Source organism: Trachinotus anak, unplaced genomic scaffold (genome assembly GCF_046630095.1).
Source record: "Trachinotus anak isolate AG129_WGS33_773 ecotype Australia unplaced genomic scaffold, CSIRO_AGI_Tana_v1 ptg000011l, whole genome shotgun sequence".
NCBI lineage: Eukaryota > Metazoa > Chordata > Actinopteri > Carangiformes > Carangidae > Trachinotus > Trachinotus anak.
In genome coordinates, this window is record NW_027273862.1 from 9115900 (window position 1) to 9136652 (window position 20753).

At 41.3% G+C, this 20753-nt stretch overlaps 1 protein-coding gene and 1 long non-coding RNA gene across 4 annotated transcripts in view; one reads left to right on the forward strand and one right to left on the reverse strand.

The window, feature by feature from the left end:
- The window catches only part of LOC139627420 (uncharacterized), a 95629-nt gene that overhangs the window by 58280 nt on the left and 16596 nt on the right, over positions 1-20753 (forward strand). The window contains exons 4-5 of one of the 3 annotated variants that reach the window (XR_011692569.1): positions 2739-2838; positions 2951-4944. The exons of 1 other annotated variant lie outside the window; for it this stretch is intronic. This is a non-coding gene — a long non-coding RNA (uncharacterized lncRNA). Of the gene's footprint in view, positions 1-2738; positions 4945-20753 lie in introns of those variants that run through there. One more of the 3 variants, XR_011692568.1, reaches the window with a different exon arrangement.
- The window catches only part of insyn1 (inhibitory synaptic factor 1), a 40833-nt gene that overhangs the window by 3597 nt on the left and 16483 nt on the right, over positions 1-20753 (reverse strand). The gene's annotated exons all lie outside the window — the stretch shown is intronic.

Sequence of the window (20753 nt, forward strand, 5' to 3'; positions counted from 1 at the left end):
GCAGAGGAGGCTGAATAGGTTTGTTTACTTGATTACACAACTTGAGCAAGGAACTATCTGTCAAATGTATTTCACAAGCCTGCCATGGCACCAGCTAAGACTAATGATTGATTAACAATTATTGCAATGAGCAGCAAGTCATTTTAAATAAATTTCATTGTCATTTTTATTTAAAACAGTCTGAACTCACACACTACACTGTGATATGTTGGAGGAAAGGTAAAAGGAATTGGAAAAATAAACTTTCTGGTTTCCGATCATCACCCAAATGTTGCTGTTTCTCTGCAGTGGTTCAGGACCGCTTATTATCCATTTGAAAATGCATTCCTGAGTGTTAGCGGTAAGCTGTGCGAGCTCCCACTGCTGGTTAGTCAGACCCCTGCCTGCGGTATGTAGGCTAATTTAGTTTGATAACCGTCTCAGCTCTAAGGGTCCGTTGAATCTTTCTAGGTCACAATGCAGCACATGCTCAATGAAGTAACAATGAACACTAGTCCCTGCTTTTTCTTCCAGTCCGAGAACGTGTGATGAAGGAGCTCTGGAGTGAATTGGAAGGAGCAGACTGCTTTAGCACAAAGGATGAATGAACACATCAGGAACCAGTCATTAACAATGTGCACAATGTGTTTGAAATAGAAAACACATCATGAAAATCTAGTCTAGAATAGAGGGCAAAAGTAATTATGAGACTTTGTAATCAGACATTTTTTCGGAGGAACCCCATCATATCTGCACATCATTAAAGATAACACACGTCTTTCAGACATTTTCCTGAGGTTGGTGCCCCTATACGCCATAACAGGTAAGAGTAGAAAAATAAACAAACAGTGTGGGAGTAAACTGAATTCATCCAGTGCTCATTCCCTATGAAATAACCAGCTCGTGTTTACTATATCAACACTTAATAATCCTGTGCACACACTTCTCATGGACAACACACAGTTACATGTATGAAATGCAGGCATATAGGTTAAATACTAGTATTAGTGTCATAAGTGTTTTTGTTTTGTTCCCCTAAAATGTGAATTTGTGGATATGCAACTTGAAGCTGCAATAAACCTCCAGAGTCAGGCTGTGTATCTCCCATGGACTTTATGGTGCTATCACTCTACAAAGTTTATGATGCAGTGATGGCATATCCTTGTGACTGAAAAGACTCCATTTGCAACACAGTTAAGCAGTAATGTATAGTATAAGTACGGATATAAGTGCTGGGGATTTGAGTTTAACTTAAGTCTTTAATTTTCTCTCTCTCTGCCTCTGCTGACAACTTCACTTACCTTCTTAACTGTGAATATTGTCTGGTGGAAGCTACTAAAAACTATGTCGATGGCTATAACAATATCAATGATTCTCTGGGTGTGAATGATTAGCACAGAAATTATCGCCATAAACACGTAATTAGTTTCTTTTTCAGTAATAATATAGAATATGGTCTATCCATTAAAAAAACAGGATTGCAAAACCAGCACTAAGCAGACCTGGTCTTGCTTATACATAGCAATAACTGGTGTACTTTTTTTTTCTTTTTCACTGCACACTATCAGCCTGCAGCCACGAGTCAACTGTGGTCACAGCACCTGATCAACAGGGGCTTCAGTCATTTCAGTGTTGTCATAGGTGCTTTAAAGGAGAGGCTGCAGCATCAGACTAGGGTTTATTACTGTACCTCAACACCTGTCTGAGATGATTGGACTGGGTAATTGAGGGTCAGAGTGAAAGAGGGTGCTTGGAGCCTTGTCTGTGACAGAAAGGTACAGTGATAGAAAAGGCAGGCAAGGATAATCTAAGACTGAGTGATGGTCAGCAATGTAAAAACTCTCCTAAGAGCCTCTTCTCAGGTGGTGGGGTGATTTGGGAAATAGATTCAGTAGTGTCCACTATCTTTACAAGAGTCCTTCTCTCTAATATTCATCCCCACCTGGTATCATGATTTATTTATTGTGAGTTTGTACCTATTTCTCTCTCCTTTTTTTTTCTTCCCAAGTGAGCGTCTGTCCTCTGTTTAATGCTAATTGGAAATGTACTGGAACATTAAAAGTGGAATAAGTTATTCCACTTCTAATGTTTAATATGGTGTTGAAAAATACAGATTGAGGTCAAAATCAGCAAATGTGAAAATTTGGGTGTAAAATTGCCTCTGATTGCAGGGGGGTTTACCACATGCTCTAATCACTCTGTTGATCTTTAAACAGATGTTTAACGGGAATAGCTTGTTTTGATGTGCATTGATGGCTTGCTCTGTGAAAAGATTTTTGTTAACTGGCTAGTAAACAGATGCAGATTGCTTTCCTTTATAAGTCTTTTATACATTATTGATGTAAAAGTGCATCCTTATTATGTTTCTAATAATCCCAGTGGAAATAAAAACAACTCTGTGGCAATGCAGTTTGTACATATGTAAAAAAATACATCAAGTGTGAGTTACCAAAATAAATGAGACATAACATCTTCACTGGGTTCATTTGAAATGCACACTGTATTAGTGAATTTTCTGTGGATCGCTTCATTACACTATGTTCAAGTGGCCTCTCTCCATCTGTTCCTGTGCCACCGGTTCCTCCAAGAGTCATTTTCAGAGTAGACTGAGAGATGTTTGCAGTGCTTGTTTGTTAATTATGCAGCATCCAGCATCTAGCTTGGCTTTACTTTTTTTTCATGGGAGAAATCTGAAATGTGTTCAGTGGAGCCATTCAAACACATCTAAGTGTTATTTCTTTCTCAACATGTCACAATAGATTTCCAGCCTGCCCCTGTGCAGCACTTCCAGCGCTGGAAGCGGTTTGTGCCTGTTAGGAAGTCTCAGCAATTATCAAAATGGCCTCGCATGCTGTCTTCGTAAGTAAAACGTTAGCAAATATTGTTTTAATGCAGTTAGCTCCTGCAGTTTTGCAGTTCCTCTGCACTCTGGACCCCATGCTTATTTTCCCTCTGTTTAATTCTCCTCAAGATGTGAAGAGAGGAGCATCCGAGCCACTCACAATGTGGTGATATGGTTTATCTTACTCCCCAGAAGCTAATGCATCACCTCCGACTTACTCTGTAAGAACATAATTACTGGATTCACTAGAAAAATTGTCCAGTGACTTGTAAACCTGTGCTATCTCTTCCAGACATCTTATTCACTATTGAATGAAACAGCATTTTGGGGGCATTTTGTATTTCTCATTATGTACATAATATGACCCAGTTGTATGTGTGATGTTTCATATCTGTACAGCACTGTTGGCCACATGACTGGAAAGTTCAGGGCAGATTGCAGAGCAGAAGGCGCGTGCTGTGACTGAGTCGCACAATATAATGCACATGTCTGCTTGCAATCTTGGCAGACGGAGAGTATTTAGACACATTTTGTCAAAAAATATGAGTGTTTAGAAGAAATCGAACACATTGGTGGACGGCAGAGAAATTAGATCTTCTTTACTGACATTTTTATGCTTTCTTATGCTGTAAAAAATTTCACATTGGAATACCAATGATGCCATTCGCCACTGTCCTTCATGACAGAGCAAATGACAGGAAACTTCGTACTCAATGAAAAACTTAAGATTTTGTGTAATATTTATATAATACTTAAAAATCCCTCAAACACAATTTGTGTCTTCATCCTCTGTTTAAAATATATGCATGAAACAGAACAGGTGCAAGGTGCAACTCAGATTGATCGAATGTCCCTGAGGTGTAGCTGAAGTAAATGTGTGTATGTATCTAATGGTCTTTGTTTTTGGACAGGTTAACACCCTTTACTGACTGGTGTGCTTGTTTAAATGACAACATAAACATCTGCAGGCTCACAAAGCAAGAAAATGTGGTTCAGTAAGTGTTGTTTGTGAAGTGTAGAATGCATTTCATCATTTATTTTAGTACATCTGATTCCTGCATCACCAGATCAAAGTGCCACTGCTCATGCACTATCATCATTTTTGGCTACTTTGTGTGTCATGTTGCACAAATGATACAGTGCCTTAAAGAATTTATGTGTTCACTTGTTTCCATACATGCATAGCACACTCTGCTACTGTATGTTTCTTTCACGCACTATGGGACTCACATGTTGATATATTTCTGCAGCAAGTCTGCAAGACTAATTCCTGCATGTTTATTCTACCAGTATATTGAGTGTATTTAAATGTTGACTCCACAGAGGTCCAGAGAGTCTGTGGGCGGGTGACATTACTGACATGCCAGGGGGACCTGATTTAGGTCAGGCCATCTTGATTGTTGAGATGTGTTGCATGGTGTTGGCACAAGGATGAAGTGTCCTTTGAAGTGTTCGCTCGAAGCATTTGGTGTAATTATCCTGTCATGAGAGGGGCTATAAGCCTGAGACTTCATTAGGCACATGCCTCCTGCTTTTTCATCTTTTCTCAAAAAAAAAAAAAAAAGCACTCATCTTTATGGAGGTCTTAAAGTGCTAAACAACGCTGTGATAAGTGTAGGGCCAATACCTCCTGACAACTCACTAATCAAAAGCATCATTACAAACTTCATAGGCAAAATGGGCCTCGTTTATCCCTTTGGGGCTTTAGAAGAGGTGGGCTTCTGCAGTCTTTGAGGCCTGGGAAATCAACCACTTTCTTAGCCAAATTAGAGTGAGCAGACTCATCCACCTGCTGTATGGCAAATTTGGAAGGTTTATACTATTATCCTAGAGAGGTTATGGGTTGTACAATCAGTGAGGGAGCATGGGGACAGCAACAGGGAGGCAGCAGATGCAGCATGCGTTGGTGCTGGCAGAGCACACTGATCATTTATTGAGGTTCTCCTTCATTGCTTCTATCTGTGTTGAGAGGCCTAGAGCCGGTAATGAGCAGAAAAAGATGGTAGTGCCACGCTACGGGGCTCCTCAGTCTGTCTGCTTCCCTGCGATAGCACTCAGATTAGGCCTGAGTCCTGTCAGGTCAGGCTGTTCACATATGAGGGAAAAAGGTGCGCAGTGAGTGCAACCAGTGAAGGTCTAAAGTGAGTGCAACAAACTTGTGTGCGTTTACATGTATGGCGGGTTGGGGAGTGGTGAAAAATTTGACCTGTACTGAGAAAAGGAGAGAATCTCTCTGGCAGGGGAGAACACAGCTCTACAGGAGCCGGGTCAGCCCAGTCCGGCAGTAAATCCCTCACCTGGCCATTTCACACTGCCAGTTTATCTGCAGGCCGAACCAGGAAAAAGATAAGCAGTAAGTCTACCCCTCACAAGAGAAAAAATTCTGCGAGGTCTGAACATGTGTGTAAAATGTATGAAGATTTTAACTGTCGTTTAAGTTGATTTAACACAATACAAATGGCTCACATAATTGCTGTAAACATGTTAGTACATAGAAATATCACAGCATAATATAGTAACAAGACATTTTCTGTGGTCGAACCCTGTTTACATCCACTGCTATGTGTAGTAAAGCAAAATAAAAATGATGAGGAACGGACTCATATCTGTGAAGAAGACAATAAAACCCCCTCCTGACATCAGACACAGTCACATTATCACTCATATGCAGTTGCACACACAGCCATCAATGGCTTTATCATCAATGAGGATGAAACTGCAAACAACGCAGTCAGCAAAATATTTTGCAGCGGCCAGTCCCTTCAGCCAACAAGTTCTATTTATGATTGTGTGAGAAATGATCAGGTTAGCATGTGAAAGATATCACCTTCTCTCTTTTTCTAATTAAAAATCATCCTTTCCAGATTCGTGTTATGGCTCCTATCACGGTCTGTCTTCCTGGGCCAGGGATAGATGATATTGCCTAATGACAGTTTCCATGCAGCAGTACTGGGTGTTATTTCACAATTCCAGGGGTGTAAATGGATTTACACACCCCTCAAAATGTGGAATAACACGCTAAGTTGCCAAAAAAGAAAAAAAAAACTACCCCAAAGGCAAACCTTTTTTTATCAGAGGAGAACATGTTTTTACTGTTTTCCTGACAAGATTCTACCGTCAGATCTCTCGGCTCAGTTGGTGGTGAGGAAAATAAAGATAGGTGAATATACAGTCTCTCAGTGGAGGATCAGATATGTGGATGTGTAAAACTGGGCAACTCTGTTAATAACTCTGGGTATCATCCATGACAGCTGCCAGACTGCCTTCAGTTGTTGACATGAATGTACACTCATGTCAACAAGTCGCAGTTCCTGCTAACGCTTAAACACACTAGTTCAAAGTAAGTCAATGTGGAGGATGTTTCGTTGCTCTGTGTGTTCATAATATCACAGATGGTTTCTAGACAGAATTCTTTCCGAGTTCAGTGTCAGCTTTACAACGTCAACTGTCCCATACTGTCATTATTTGTCTTAAGCAAGCAGCAACCACAATTGCTATGTGGTGCGAGAAGTACCTTAAGCCACAGTTTCTAGAGCTGCAAGATGTTAACTGCTAGAAAACTGTTCGGAAGTCAGTACAAAAACCTTCACGTCAGTGAAAACAAAGTTTAATCATCTTTTCCTTGAGAATTCAATTTTACCAAAGGCTGTTCGGACTGAGTTTTGCATAACAAGTCCTCATTTCTAAACAACAAAATAGGTCATTTGTCAGTCCTATCTAAAACAGCAAATATGGCCATTCTAAAAAAATGTCTTATACTGTTTTTTTGTGTTACTGTTTTTTTTACCATCTTTCGGCAAAATTTGGCAAAGTACATGAAGAGATGAACGTTGTTGTGGGTAAGAACTCAGAACTAACTTTCTGGTAGGAGACTGGACTTTGTCAACGATCCTCCCCAAACTGCTTCTGAAGCCCTTTTGCTGTGGTACAACAACTTCTGCCTTTGCTATTGAGAAAGCACAGTCATTACTCACACAACCTCAAAAGGTCACTTTTCAGGAAAACGTGGACAGAGGTTGTTTTAAGCGTTTCATCAACCAACACTGTTGGTTTCCTGGTGAGGACGGTCTCTGTGTTATGTTCCATAATGTTGTTGTGTAGCGTCGAGTAAATATTCGTAGCATTTAGAATGTACTAATAATTTGAACTCAGGCATTGACAGTGTGGCCAAAACACTCCAATTTACATGTCGTGACATTTTACCTAGGCTTTTCACCATGCATCTGCAGCTCTGTTCCATATAGTGAACATGACCCTCCTTTCATTCGAATGTCAGCTATGACATTCAAATGAAACTATGAAACTATTTTTTTTTTTTTTTTTGCAACAGCACTGACTTACTTACTGTGCAGCATTTGTACTTGTTCACACACAGAAGTCGTATATCCAGAGGAAGTAACACATATCCATCAACAACATGCCAACAGAAAAAATAAATCTTGCACTAAAACGTAAATGAACTGCCTGTGTAGAACAAAAACCTGCTCCTACCTCTACAAGGCAGGAAAGCTAACCAACATGCTCTGGGCTCAGGGGCTTCTCTTGTTATTAGCATGCTTATAGTTAATGATGCTAATTAGCTGGGACCGAGGAATATATATGTGATTATTGATCAGTAATCAATGTTAATTAGTAATCATCACACCTGCCAGGAGTGATTAATTTTCTACCGCTCATCATGTTACCCAAGAACACAGTATGTTTACCTATGAGTTTAAACCAAGTCTTTGAAAATGTAGTGTAATATCCACTAGCCACTAGCTGACAGAGTCTCTGGAGAAACAATAGTTATTGTTTTTCTTTTATCCAACACACTTATCATACATGGCAGCAAACTGTGACCAACAATGGCTGCATAGCATTTTCAAGGAATTTAACAGGTATTGGAGCACCAATCTACACCATTAGGCCATGAGCTAACATTGAGCTACTGACTTTGCTGTGCTGTGCATCTCAATGCACTACAACTGTCTTTTCAGCTTTGCAGCACTTGTACCATTTTTCACTTTGGTTAAACTTGGGGTTAGTTTTCATTGATGCTTATTGTTATGGGGCCACCGCTTTGGAAGAAATGTCCAGGCTGAGAGAGCAGCAGCTAACCCCACTATTAATACAGGGCATGCAATCAATATGCCACTGGCATTTCTAGGTTTCCTTGGCCTGCAGCGGTTATCTTAATGGGAGTGTGCTCCCATTTTCTTTTACTGTGTGAACCCATATATCATTATCCACCAAATATAGCAGGATCTACCATGCTGAAGTGAAAACATTGAGGCTCAGAGAAAAAAAAAACATTTATGCAATTTATTTTTATTTTAACCTTCTCTCTGCCTCTTTATGGTGGTGGCGGTAAATGTCAGGAATTCGTTTATAGATATTTGATTTCTGCTTCATCTTCTATGTCTTCGCTTTATATTTTCAGACAAAAAGTTATCTGTGGTTATTATGAGCCAGCCAATGTTTGCAGCAGCATGATGCCTCATGAGCCATACCATGTCAATAGAGGATGATATGCTGAATGTGAAGGACTTGACATATGGGCAGAAACAGATTTGTGTGGAGAGATCTTCAGTCCCCCTCCCTGCTGCTCACCTGGAGTAATTTGAAATGATACACCCTCAGTCACATATTATTATTCTGCTGAAAGACGGTGCAATGAAGAGATGCATCTAGTCAGCAGCAAGGTTGCAAAATACTTTGTGGTATTCAAAAAATTCTCTGCTGCTATTAAGACAGCTAATACAGTATGTGCTAAGAAAAATGTCAGGGAATTGCCTTGATCGTTTACTGACAGTGACACTGACCTTCTATCTCTATGTCACAAAAAACAACCCTCAGATTTTTGTTGTCCCCCCGTTTAATGATTTGGTGACCATGAGCCTGGAGAGGCTGCATCTTGCAGTTAGGGAACACGAGTTGAACCTGGCATGATTTACTACTATCATAACACTTCAAAGGCTCAATGATCTGTTTATTCTTAGAAGCCTCTTGTCACACTGTTGTTGCACTAAGCACTTACTTGTGGCCACTCTGTTAGCTTGAACAGGTCTCCTCTGACCTCTCATCAACAAAGCATTTTCGCCCCTCAGGCCTGTGAATGTGACTCACTGTCTGGAGGTGTGTGCTGTTTAAAATAAACACTCTATTTTACCTTGCCGTGGTAACGGATATGGCATGATAGGGTCCCATTTACAGATTTACAGTGACGCATGATTGACTTTTTTTTTGTTTTTTTTTTTTGCAAACATAAAAGAAAAAACTGACTTATGAAGTCACCCTTCATTCAATAAATATAAACTTCCACAGTTAATTTGTGATCCTAAAAAATCAAAAATCATTAATCCTGTAATCTTAGACAACGTTTAATCATGAGCCAGTTTCTCCTGTGGTACAGATGGGAGAACAAGAGAGTAGTGAAGACTTCAAGAGATAAAAACCTGTAGTTGCTCTATTAAAAAAATAATTGGAGATTGAATTTGTGTACTCGTAAAATGTTTGTTTGAGCTTTTACACCCAAATGAGCTTTATTTGGTGTGGTGCTAGCAGTTACGAACCAGAAAATGTGCCCATATCTCCGTGAAATCACTCTGGCTTCTGTTACTGTGTTCACAGTGTCGTTCTTGCACTCACTCAGTGGAGCAGATCAAGGATTATTCTCTTGATGACATAACAAGAGTCTTCACTTCTTCACTTTTTTTTTTTACATGATGGAATTGTTCATGTGCACATACATATGTGCTTTAACCATCATTATAGAATCAGAGGGAGGCAAGATTATTTATTTGGTGTGTGCATATGGGAACAGAAAATTTCATCATTTATAGGAAATCAAACAATTGCACAGGATGCTACGGACATAATTTAGCTAAATGACTAGCTCTTCATATATTACAAATGTCTTAACAATCTTCAGTCATTTCTGTCTGCAGGGAGAACCCCATTTGTGAAAGGGTCATGACACTCGCACATACGGCCATGGGAAGTGAAAACAAAGATCTTGAGTGATGGCTCCCTTCCCTCCCTCCCCACTGCCACGCTGAAGTAGGCCACAGATATTGGCATGAGTCGCTCTCCTACTTCTTTCTCTCAAAACAATTTGTCATTGCTTCCAGGGTTCCGCCGTTTCTATCTGTGACAATCTGTAGGGCGGTCGCCTCAGAGAGTGACAAAACCTGTCACAGTGCGTCACTTTCACTCTCTCTCCGGTAAGCGGCGGGACATCTTTGAGTCTGCAGCACCTTTATCAGATATGGCAGTTCCTAAAGCTCTGCCTATAACAGCAGGCAAGTTGGAGGAGAGGAGCCGGCGACTTTACAGAGACCTATTTGCAAACAAAATCACTGGGAGACATTCCCCACAAGGCACCATCTGGCTGCCACACATACCTGCCTCCATCACTCCCTCGCCATCACCAGCTTCTCTATTTATAGACGCTCTCCTGTCCACCCACCTGCACATTGCATCTAGTAAAACAGCAAACCAAAATCTAGCAAACTGAAGAATCTCCTTCAGGCAATCAATCATCAGGGTGACAGATGTCAACACATTTCCCCGTAATGTGTGGATAACATCTTCCTAACAGTTTGCCATCGCTAACAATAGAAATGAACAATCAGCCGGCTCCTTGCCAGACCTTGCGGAGATGGCGAGGCTGGCAGTGACCTTCTTTGTCATTATCTGAACTCTTCTCCTATTTTTAGCTTGGTTCGGTTGGGGTAAACAGTGAGATGAGCTATGAAATAGAAAGAAACACCAAAGTGTGAGGTAAAAAGTAGGCAGCGGCAGATGGTGAGAGGGCATTGGGTGTGATCTAATCTTTGTGTATTCCAGGTTGAATAGAACAGAATTTGTGATGATGTGCGATGTCAGCTGTCAGACACCGGTGGGCTATCAGAGTTATCAATAAAGCAATTAGTGTCTCATCCATGAGGGGATTAAGATGAATTCTGATCATTGGTATTATGTTATTGAACAAGCATTCCCCAGCGAGGGAATGATATTGAGAGCCCTAACACCGAACACAGACGTGCCCTCGCAAGCTAGTCAGACATTTGCTGCATTTTGATAAGGTCCACAGTGACTGTATTTTGAATGTTATAAGAACCCTCACAGCAGTGTACTACTTTGATTGCACTGCTGAAATGTCACATATAATTAAACTTAAAGAAGGACCACAAAATACTGCCTCACTAACTGATGTTCTCTCTAAATCAGAACACATTCTCCTGTATTTGTTGTGCATTTTAACATATCCTCTTTCCATTTATGTGGAATCCAAGATTTTATCCACCTGGAGCAAGAATGAACTTTAACAAAACTCCAGTAAAATATAGCCTGTGAATGTGAAATTAGTCATCACAATCCAGATGTGCAAGCGCGGCTCTCCATTAAGAAGCTGCAACAGTCTCTCTCTCTCTCTCTCTCTCTCTCTCTCTCTCTCTCGCTCTCTCTCTTGCTCTGTAGACTTCATCAGCCATCTCATTGTGAGAACAATTAGTCAATGTGCATGGATCAACTCTTTTAATTACATATTGAAATATTACTCATAAACTCAAAAACATATTGATTACTTGCCTGAAATCTGCAGAGAATACATATATGTTCCCTTCAGTGTAATACCGCAGAATATTTTCCTCCCAAACAATTCTCTTGATTTGTGTTTTAATGTGTGTGTGTGTGTGTGTGTGTGTGTGAGAGAGAGTGTCTTGATAATTATAGGTTGCAGAGTTGGCAGAGAAACATGGTGGTGTGTGGAGAAGCGCTACCTCACTCACACAAGCCCTTCCGGCAAGAGGAGCCTGGTAAACAAATCTCACCAAAGTGAGGGAAAAAATGTTTAACTAGGGCAGTATTTTATTTCACTGTTAATATATTTTCTGCTATTATCTGGACTCATTTTTGATAGCCCCCCCCCCCATTATACATTATAGTCAATGTAAATGTTGATGGTGGCCAACCAGGAATATACTCCATTGTAATATGCATCATCCATCCATCAGATTTCCTCCCATCTGCCAAATTCTGCTCAGCTATCTTGTAAGAAAAAAAAACACAGTGGGGTTCTCTACCTGCATTCTCCAGGAATATTAAAAGGGCCAATTATCACAGACAAATAAGCAATGTACAGTGAAGGTGAAGGACAGAAGAGGCAATTTTCCATCCTTTTCTCCTCTCTCTTCTTCTCTTGCTTTCATGCTTTAAATTGCCAGTCCATAAACAGTGGGCCCATTGTACTGGGCTGTTGACACAAATTGGAAGGTGTGAAGAATGGAGATGTATTGTTCCATGTAAGGCATATTCATCTTTTCAATAAAGTTGGCACTGGTAGGGAAGAGAAAGTGTGAAGTCAGGCGCAGCATGTAATTAGCAGGTAGAGGTATAGTACGGATGCTTCGTTGAGCCATCTGTGGGGAACATTTGTGAGAATCTCCACGACTGAGCTTCCCTCGCTTCTTTGTCTTCACCTGCGCTTCTCAGTGACCCTCTCCTCTATATGCTCAGCCTGCCAGCCTCCTCCAGACCTACTGTAGTGCCTGTTTGCAAGTCTACATGATGCAACAACGGGTGTTCGCCAAGGCACCTTCTGATGCAAGCTCCTCGCTTTTCGCACACCATTCTACAAGGTTCCTGGAAACATTTGAAAAGGGGCTGCATTAATAATCCATGGACATGTAGGCGCCAGCCTACAAGTGCAAGTCCTTACTTGGCCACTGTTTTGACACCTTTCTGGGTTTCTCCCCCTCTTTCTCTGGCAGCCGAGCTTTGATTGATGACAACAAAAGGAGTGGTGAAATCTGAGGGCTGGATGGAAAGATAACTGACTGGCTGAGAATGACTCAGTCTGTAGCAGAGAGTCAGTCTGCCGCAGCCTGGAGGAAGAGAGCGAGACAGGAGTGCAAGAGAAAGAGAGAGCGAGGAAGGGAGAAGATATCACGGGGTAAATGAGGCCTTGCAGTTTGGTAGTGCACATAGCTTCATCATCCTTGGCTCATGTTTGGAAGGCAAACATGACTGGGCTAATGTTGCTTTATTTGAGAAGAGAAACATCACTGACAGTCAGAGTGATGTGACCAAACACACAGCGGGGCCTCGCCAACAGCATTCTATCTAATCAATCTACTGTGGGAGGATAGAAAACGCACACAAACATCATGCACTCACGCAAGAGCACACACCCACAATTGGCACCCGCAAAACTACAGTATATACGCACACACTCCCATACACACAGCCAATCTCATATCTTCTGGCAGATACTCATACACCCACGCAAACACATGCATCAATCACAAGCTCTTTTTTCCCCTCTCAAATAAAAGCACACTGTCGCACACACACACACACACACACACACACACACATACACACAACAGCTACATATACAGCACACGCCAGATCAGTCTGACTGCCAGGCTGGCTCTGGCTACTTTGATACTGATGGGAAACAATGATTATTCTGATGGCAGCTTGTACGTCTAACCTTAGGGTTACAGAGTTTTATTTATAGGCCAACAATAACCCTTCAAAATGTGTACTGCAGCTCTGACTGCATCTCTGACATCATCAGGCAAATTCCCTCCTGTGTGACCTTGGCTTTTATGTGGTGAATCTACCCAGATGCAGAGAACGTGCAGCGTGATCAAGTCAGTCACGGCAGAGGAAAATGCCCCTCTCCCCACCCCCTTTGTAGCCATCATTTATGCTTCATGTTTTTTTGTCACAAGGTGATGGCTGCCAATGATGTCAGAGTGGCAGCGGGTGCAGTGTGGACACTGGCGTCGGGGGCTTTGGCGTGCTCTCCCTCTTTAAATAGCCCCAGATCTAATCTGCAGACAGCAGCAGAGTTCTGACAGATCCTCCTCCTCCCACTAGGTGACACATTCTTTATTTATTTTTCCTCTCCTCCGCTCTGGTATTCACTCCATGGAGCGCTGGCCCCTCAAGCTATTGTCAGTTCCGTTCTCCTTCCATGTCTGAAAAACCAAATGGATTTACAGGGTTTACTGTCAACCCCTCCCTTTTTCTGGGCTTATAAATGTGGAACAGTCTTCTATTTCCACTCTTTTATTTCCACACTCTCCATCCCTTTATGATGACTTGGCCTCTCTTCTCATAATGGGACCCTGCTGTTGTGGCACTAGCTTAACTTTGTTTTAGAATGTCTTTCACAGGTGATGCGATAATATGTTTTGACCTGTGTACAATATCGTGCAGTCTGTCCTCAACTCTGTATAGTGCAAGTTTATGAAGCCGTCAGGACTGTTCCACTGCTTTTCCAGAGTAAGATGGAGAACATACTGCAGCATGAGACTGCCCTCCCAAGAAAAACAATAGAATCAGTTTCAATTCAGCAAGTGCCACATAATGACATATGTTTATGTTCAAGTGAAAATCAAGCCCTCCAGCGACTGTAGTAATTATGACGCGAGCAAAGGAGGAAGTCAGACAACAATGCTGGTATGTGTTGTTCTTTGAGTAAAGTACTGAATCTGCAATTCCTCTGGTAGCTCTACCATTGGCCAGCATTAGAAAATTATAATTCAATTATTCTATTTAGATCAGCCTCAATGTAAATATCGTGCATGCTTATAACAACTTCACGTCTTTTCAACTAAGGTTAAAAAGCTGTTATTATGTAAAAGCAATAAGTTATTTGCCACTTGAACTGTATTAATTCACAGTTCATTGTTAGCTTTAGTATCATAATAGTGCTCCGTAGAAGCATTAAATCACTATTGGCTCCATCACACTGAACCTAAGTCTTTCATTCAAGACACAAGGCTCTAATTATATGGCAATAAATGAGTCTAACTAAACGAATTACGCAATTCATCAAAATAGGGTGATGATAATAATTCACAAAGATGGTGGAGAGTGTTTGCAAGGATGTGCTTAAGCACTCAGCATCATAGCAGAATGTTGAATCCAGTGTGGAAGTGCCTCATGATGAGTAATATGGGTAACATCACAGATGCCATGTCCAAGTTTTTCTAACGCTTCAGCCGTGATTCTATTTATAAGATTGTGGCGTTTTCACTTTTCACTCTCCATTCAAAAGGGTAGGCCTCCATTAATAATTCCTGACAAGTTTCATCTTGTGACTTAAGTGTTTAACTAACCATTGCACCAACAGAAACCTTCAAATCCTTGGGATAATTCTGAGCCAGTAGTCTGATCATATGTTGGCTTGCGTAACCATTTCAATGTAAATGCCTTGCATAGGCTACCGTCCCTCCGCACACCATGCTGACAAGACTGGAAATTAGCTAATATGTAATGCCGCACCATATCTCTGCACTGCATTCTGTATTCTAGTGGAGGCAGCAGCTGTGTGGACTTTGCTGGGATGAAAGAGAAGAAAACAAGGAATGTAGTTTTACTTTATGCAATTGTGTGATAATATGGTGAAATCCAATTCTGCGAGATATTCTCTCGACCCTTCTCACTCCATGCACAATTAATTTAATACAAGCTGGAAGCATAAATCCTAGATGATTATGCTGTGTTCAGGACAACAGCAATGAATATTTTCATCTTCTCAGAGCTCAAGAACAGCAGGAGACAGGTAAATTAGTTTTGTTGTATTATTATGTAGATGTGCATGCATTCTGCAGCATCGACAGGATTCAGCAGTTGAGGTGTGCATGTGTGTTGTGGTGGGTCAAGGTTATTAAAAATTTTTTTTTAAGTCACAAGTAAAAACGCTTTTTTATTATTTTTGTTTTTAAAACCAACCCATTTGTTTTTCCCACAAAAAATGGTGACATTTTAACATCTGCAAGTTTTCTGTGCAAGGGTAGTTGTCATACTGTGTCCTTTGAGCAGTGGTGCTGTGAGGCGAGAGTCTTTGGTAATGATCAAAATGTAAATGTAACAACACAACCACAATTAAAAGCACAGTCGCTGGAGCTGGAAAGTGGCCAGCTGTTCTGGGTTAATAGATGGGCTTGGCCAGACGTCTACGAGGTGACCGCGAGCTGGCAGTCTGCTGGATAAGGTTGCAGATTGTAAGTGGACATGTACTTTGCTTCCCTCTGTGTGCAGTTGTCACCGGACATGATGAAGTACCCTGAATCTCCCTCCTTCTCCGTCTTTAGCTCCCTTGTCTCGCCCTAATTCTAACCTTCACAACCCGTCTTTCTCTCTCCAAGGCTGAAGCAAGTGTAGTGCTGACAACGTGGCTACCGTTTCCCTGGCCCCCTCACTTTATACCCCAAAGCGGAGTGTCTTTATTGACCCAAGGTAGTTCAAGGACTAAGATAGCACAATGAAAAGAAAGACAGAGATAGGAGCCAAGCCCATGCCCTTTGATAACCCATGGCCCATCTCTGAAAAACAAAACATATCGTCACCAGTGCTTACTTGGCATTCCCCTACTGTACTTCTATCAGTATGCCCTCAAACCGAGACTTAAATCAGTGCAGGGACAGGCGGGATCCGCTTTGACCTGGAATGATGTGAAATGGTATGCTAAAATATGTACATTGCTCTAAATATTCACCCAGCGTGTCCCGGTTACAGCTATTTCTTATTACAGTACTGCTCTGCTTAGTGGTTTCATTTGGCATCTGCTCTCATTTCCAGAGGAAAAAAAAAAAGACGAGAGAACAAGATGGTGGTCGGTTGCTCGGTCAGCCACAAATGTTACTCCAGCTTTTTCTGGACTAGAGTGGTGTTATCGATGTTGAACAGAAATGTTGGTCAGAAACAAGCAGCAGGACATTTTGCCTCATAAGTAGCCAGAAAAGCCTCCAATGCAAGCACTTAAGGTGGCATGAATTATGCAGGTGTGGCTGTGTATTATCAACAATCAAAGACTGGCACGCGTTATGTTTGATTGACCAGTTGTTCAGTGTAGGGGCAACCATTAGATCACAAATAAGGTCTGTTTTATAATGTTGCAAAAAGTGTCTCTACATCAGCAATGTTGGTAAATACTGGAGTAGCACAACCTATATTCTGAAATATGATTGACTGAGAAACAAAATGCTGATTTTCCATCTGCATCTCAATCTCTTCAATTATGTATGTGAATATACTGTACCTTCTCCATAATTTATATAGTCGAACAAATGACTGATTTGGCCACAAAAGTACTTGCTCTCTGATGCAAAATAGAGAGAAATCAGAGTGTGTGAGCAGGGCAATAAATAATAGGCAATGTTTGCAGTCTGTGATAGATCCCATCAAAATGCATATGAAAAATTCATTTAATGGGTCACACTTTATTTGGATAGTCCAGTGGTGAAAATAAGCGCCCCATTAAGAGACTTTAATGTGTCACTAAAATGCTTTGGGTGTTTCAAATGCTGCTCATAATTGTGTGAGAAGTAGTCAATATATCTCTGGGCTACAGTTAAACTTATGGTTGGAGTTACTTCAGTGGGACAGTGTCCTGAAAGCCTGAAAGCTTTAATGCAGTAGAAACAGGAGGAGGAATACAGGAGTGGAATCTCTTGCAGTTCTGTCTTTGGCTTCGCACTGGCCTGATTAGTATTCTGTCTGCAGCGCAGGGCACTGGTCTAAATTTAACGAATAAAAAATAAGGAACTGGACTCACCCTTCCAACTCGGAGAGAGCAGAGCTGAGCAGACCTGAACTGCTCCTATACCTGCTGGAGGACCAATGTTTGTGGTTTTTTTTTTTTTTTTTGCCCCTGGCCACAATTCTGGCACTTGAGCAACAGTCCTGTGTCTGGCCTTGATTGGATGGTTCTAATGACATGCCTCAGTGCTGCTGGCAGGGTGCTTTAGGCCCACACTTACACCAGCACAGCCCTGCTACTGTATTGCTGGGATCCAGCTCAGAGATGAAACGTCAATGAATACTTAGTCTCTCAAGTTGCAGGGCATTAGGGAGGCACTTTAATCAGTGGTATGAATAAACATGGAAACAAACATGTATCTCAAGAGCTCTCGTATGCAGAGTTGATATTAAGATGGCTCTGTCTGTGGCTTTGCAATTAACAGTTGGCCAGTAATGAAGGAAAAAAATGGGGAAGAAAAAAGATTAATGTGGCTGATATGTAATATTTCAATGCAGCAGTAGCTTTTAGTCCCTCATCTCTGTATTGTCACTCTGAACATGCCACTAAGTGTCCTCAGATAGTGAAGGCAGATGCTCCTTCAATCAGTGCAGTCCACCCAATTCATTAGCCTCCAGATACCCAGCACTGATGTCAAAAACTCACCGTTCTGCTCCAAGTAATGAAAGTGGCAATAAATGGATAGCTTTGTGGTGAGCGGGAGAGAGTGAAAAAAGACAGCGCGTGCATCTATCAATTAAATGACAGGGGCAGAGTGTGTGCGGTGAATTAAGAGAATCCGATGTCCTATTTTTCCTCTCTCATTGGAAATCATCAACACTAAATACAGCAATAGCAGAAAAAAGGAAGCAAATCCAATAAAGTATAAAATTGATGGAAAATACAGCCACTGGCTGTCACAAAAGTTTACAGTGGGTTTGTCGTCAGAAAAATTCTCCACTGCTCCAAAATGAAGTCTCACTGTTAAGAGTTGCTTAGGCTTGCTGTGGTGCACCTTTCATCAAATAAATTATATTTCTAAATTGAACTGCTATGCCAGATTGTTTCTTTCTTTATTGTCCTCAATACAGTGAGCGCCCAGCACCTCCCACAAAGTCCAATATTCTCTGCAGCAGTTCAGAGGCATGAAACACTTCTTACAGTTATTTTGACAGTGTGGTGTGAAAGGAGGATAAGAAGTGGGTGGGTGGGCTGAGTGACGATGTTGTTAGCGGTGCCAGCGCTCCTTTTTCCTTCCTTCCTTGAAGCTTGTTTTCGCCTTTAATGGCTCAATGCCCCTCATTGAGATGATACCCGAGGCAACCTCCGATTGTTTGTTTTCTCTTTCTCTCGTTTTTTTTTTTTTTTTCAAAGATGATCAGTCTGAAATTATCTTCTCCTATTTTATTTGTCAATCCAAGATGAAGGACATGCATATTGAGAGCTGTACATGAGTAGAAAATAAAATCCAACTGAAGCATCTTCATGGATCAGAGGTTTTAGTATCCAGAGCATTTGAAGTCATTCTAAGATAATATGCTGGTCTGCAGATTTACACGCACACCTCATTGCAATGCTACACTGTTGACACTGCAGTGTTCAAACATTATTTATTAAATATCAGTTTGTTCCAGGATATAATGGTTGGTTGCACCATTGGCGCGCAAACCCCCAGATACAGCCGTGTTTTTGATACACGAGATGTTCACCAGAGTTAAGCCTTATAACTTCTGGCTCTGCAACTAAAGCTTGTTATTCCTCAAGGATATTCACTGGTGTCCTGGAGTCAGAGATCAATAATGTATCCTCTGCCTCCACTAGGCTCACTGATTAAAAAAACCAAAAAAAAAAAACCCCAAAAAAACCAACATGTTTGTAGCATTTATTGATCTTTGTTACCCCTCTTTCTGTGTTTAAGAGCATAAAAGCTGGTTTAAATTCATGACAGGCTTCAGCAGAAAACCGCATAGGAGATCAGGTGACTTTGGGGTTTAAAGTTTGCATGCACCTACAAATGGAAATGGATGATTTAGCTATTAAGACAGTAAAACTTAAATAAAAACTATTAATATACCATATACTGGTTAAACAATCAGTCAAAGCATGTCAGTGATGTGAAACACTAGCAGTACTTTATAACCTTTTAAGACAACTGATATTCAGAAATGAAAATAGTTATAGTTTATGGGTGGTTTGCTGCTCCTTCCCTCTTCCCGAGCTTACGCTCATACATATGTATAGTGCTAAGGCAGACAGGCAGGAGTCGGTTGAGAACAGCATGAGGCTGTGTTTTGCACTGTGTTTATCTAATTGCCTGACCACCAACCGTTATAGCCAGATTCAAATTCAGCACTAAATGTTTCCTGAGCCGTTCTCCACTTCCCAAACCCAAAGCCAACCTCCCTGGAGCCCTGTGGAGGCGGGGCAAACGGCCCATTTACCTGCAGCGAGTAGAGACCGCAGTCAACCTTTATCAATCTGTCAATCGGCACGAACTGTCAGAAAGAATTTCAGAGCATTGAGCCCCCACTACCTCTCCTGCAGAACTTGGCTTCAGAGCAGTTTCCCAACTGCTAATGTTATGTCCATGTAATTAGACTGAGGAGGAGGTAATGGTGTCACTCTCATCCAGGTGTCCGCATGGGTTACATGTGGTTGAACAGAGGTGAGGGCGTTGACAGAGTGCAAATTCTCAGAGGTGCACTCATCCAGGAGCGCCACTAAGTCTTCATATGTAGGTGCTAAAGAGGCAGGTTTTTTTTCTTTGTCTTTTTGCTGCAGGCATCAATTAGTGGAGCTGGAGAGCTTTGTGAGATTTACATTCACAGCTATGTTATGTGCAAAGGTCATACTGTCTCCTGCTTGTGTCAAAGTAGAGTAGTAAGAAAAAGTTTTGAAACTCAAATCTCTTGCATGTCTCTCACTCGTTTTATTTTATTCCTCTAGAGGCACACCATTCCCCTGATGAGCACACTATTTTCCTGGGCTTCAATGACAAAAAAGTAGCACCAGATGTCAAAAGAGGTTTATCTTTACTTATTGAGTTTCTATTCAGCACTTTGTTTGAAGTTCTAAACCAATCAGTAGGAACAGCATTAACTAAGAAATGAAGCTCTGCAAGGATGAGATCCTTTTTTTTGGAAGAATCAAAGTGGGGCATCATAATGGCAACTTAGCCGTGGATACAAAGCACTGTGGGAGTTTCTCCCAAGCAGAAAGAGAGGGTACACTGATCTGAGCAACGCAGAGTGATAAGTGGGGAAATGAGGTTTTCATTTACATAGAAAATGTGGAGAAATGGTAGCTATCACTCACAGCATTGCCAAGAGTTCCCTGAACTGTTTTGGGAATGTTATTGTCTCACACTACATCATTTTCTATAAAGGCCTAGACTGGTCTTCATGTTGT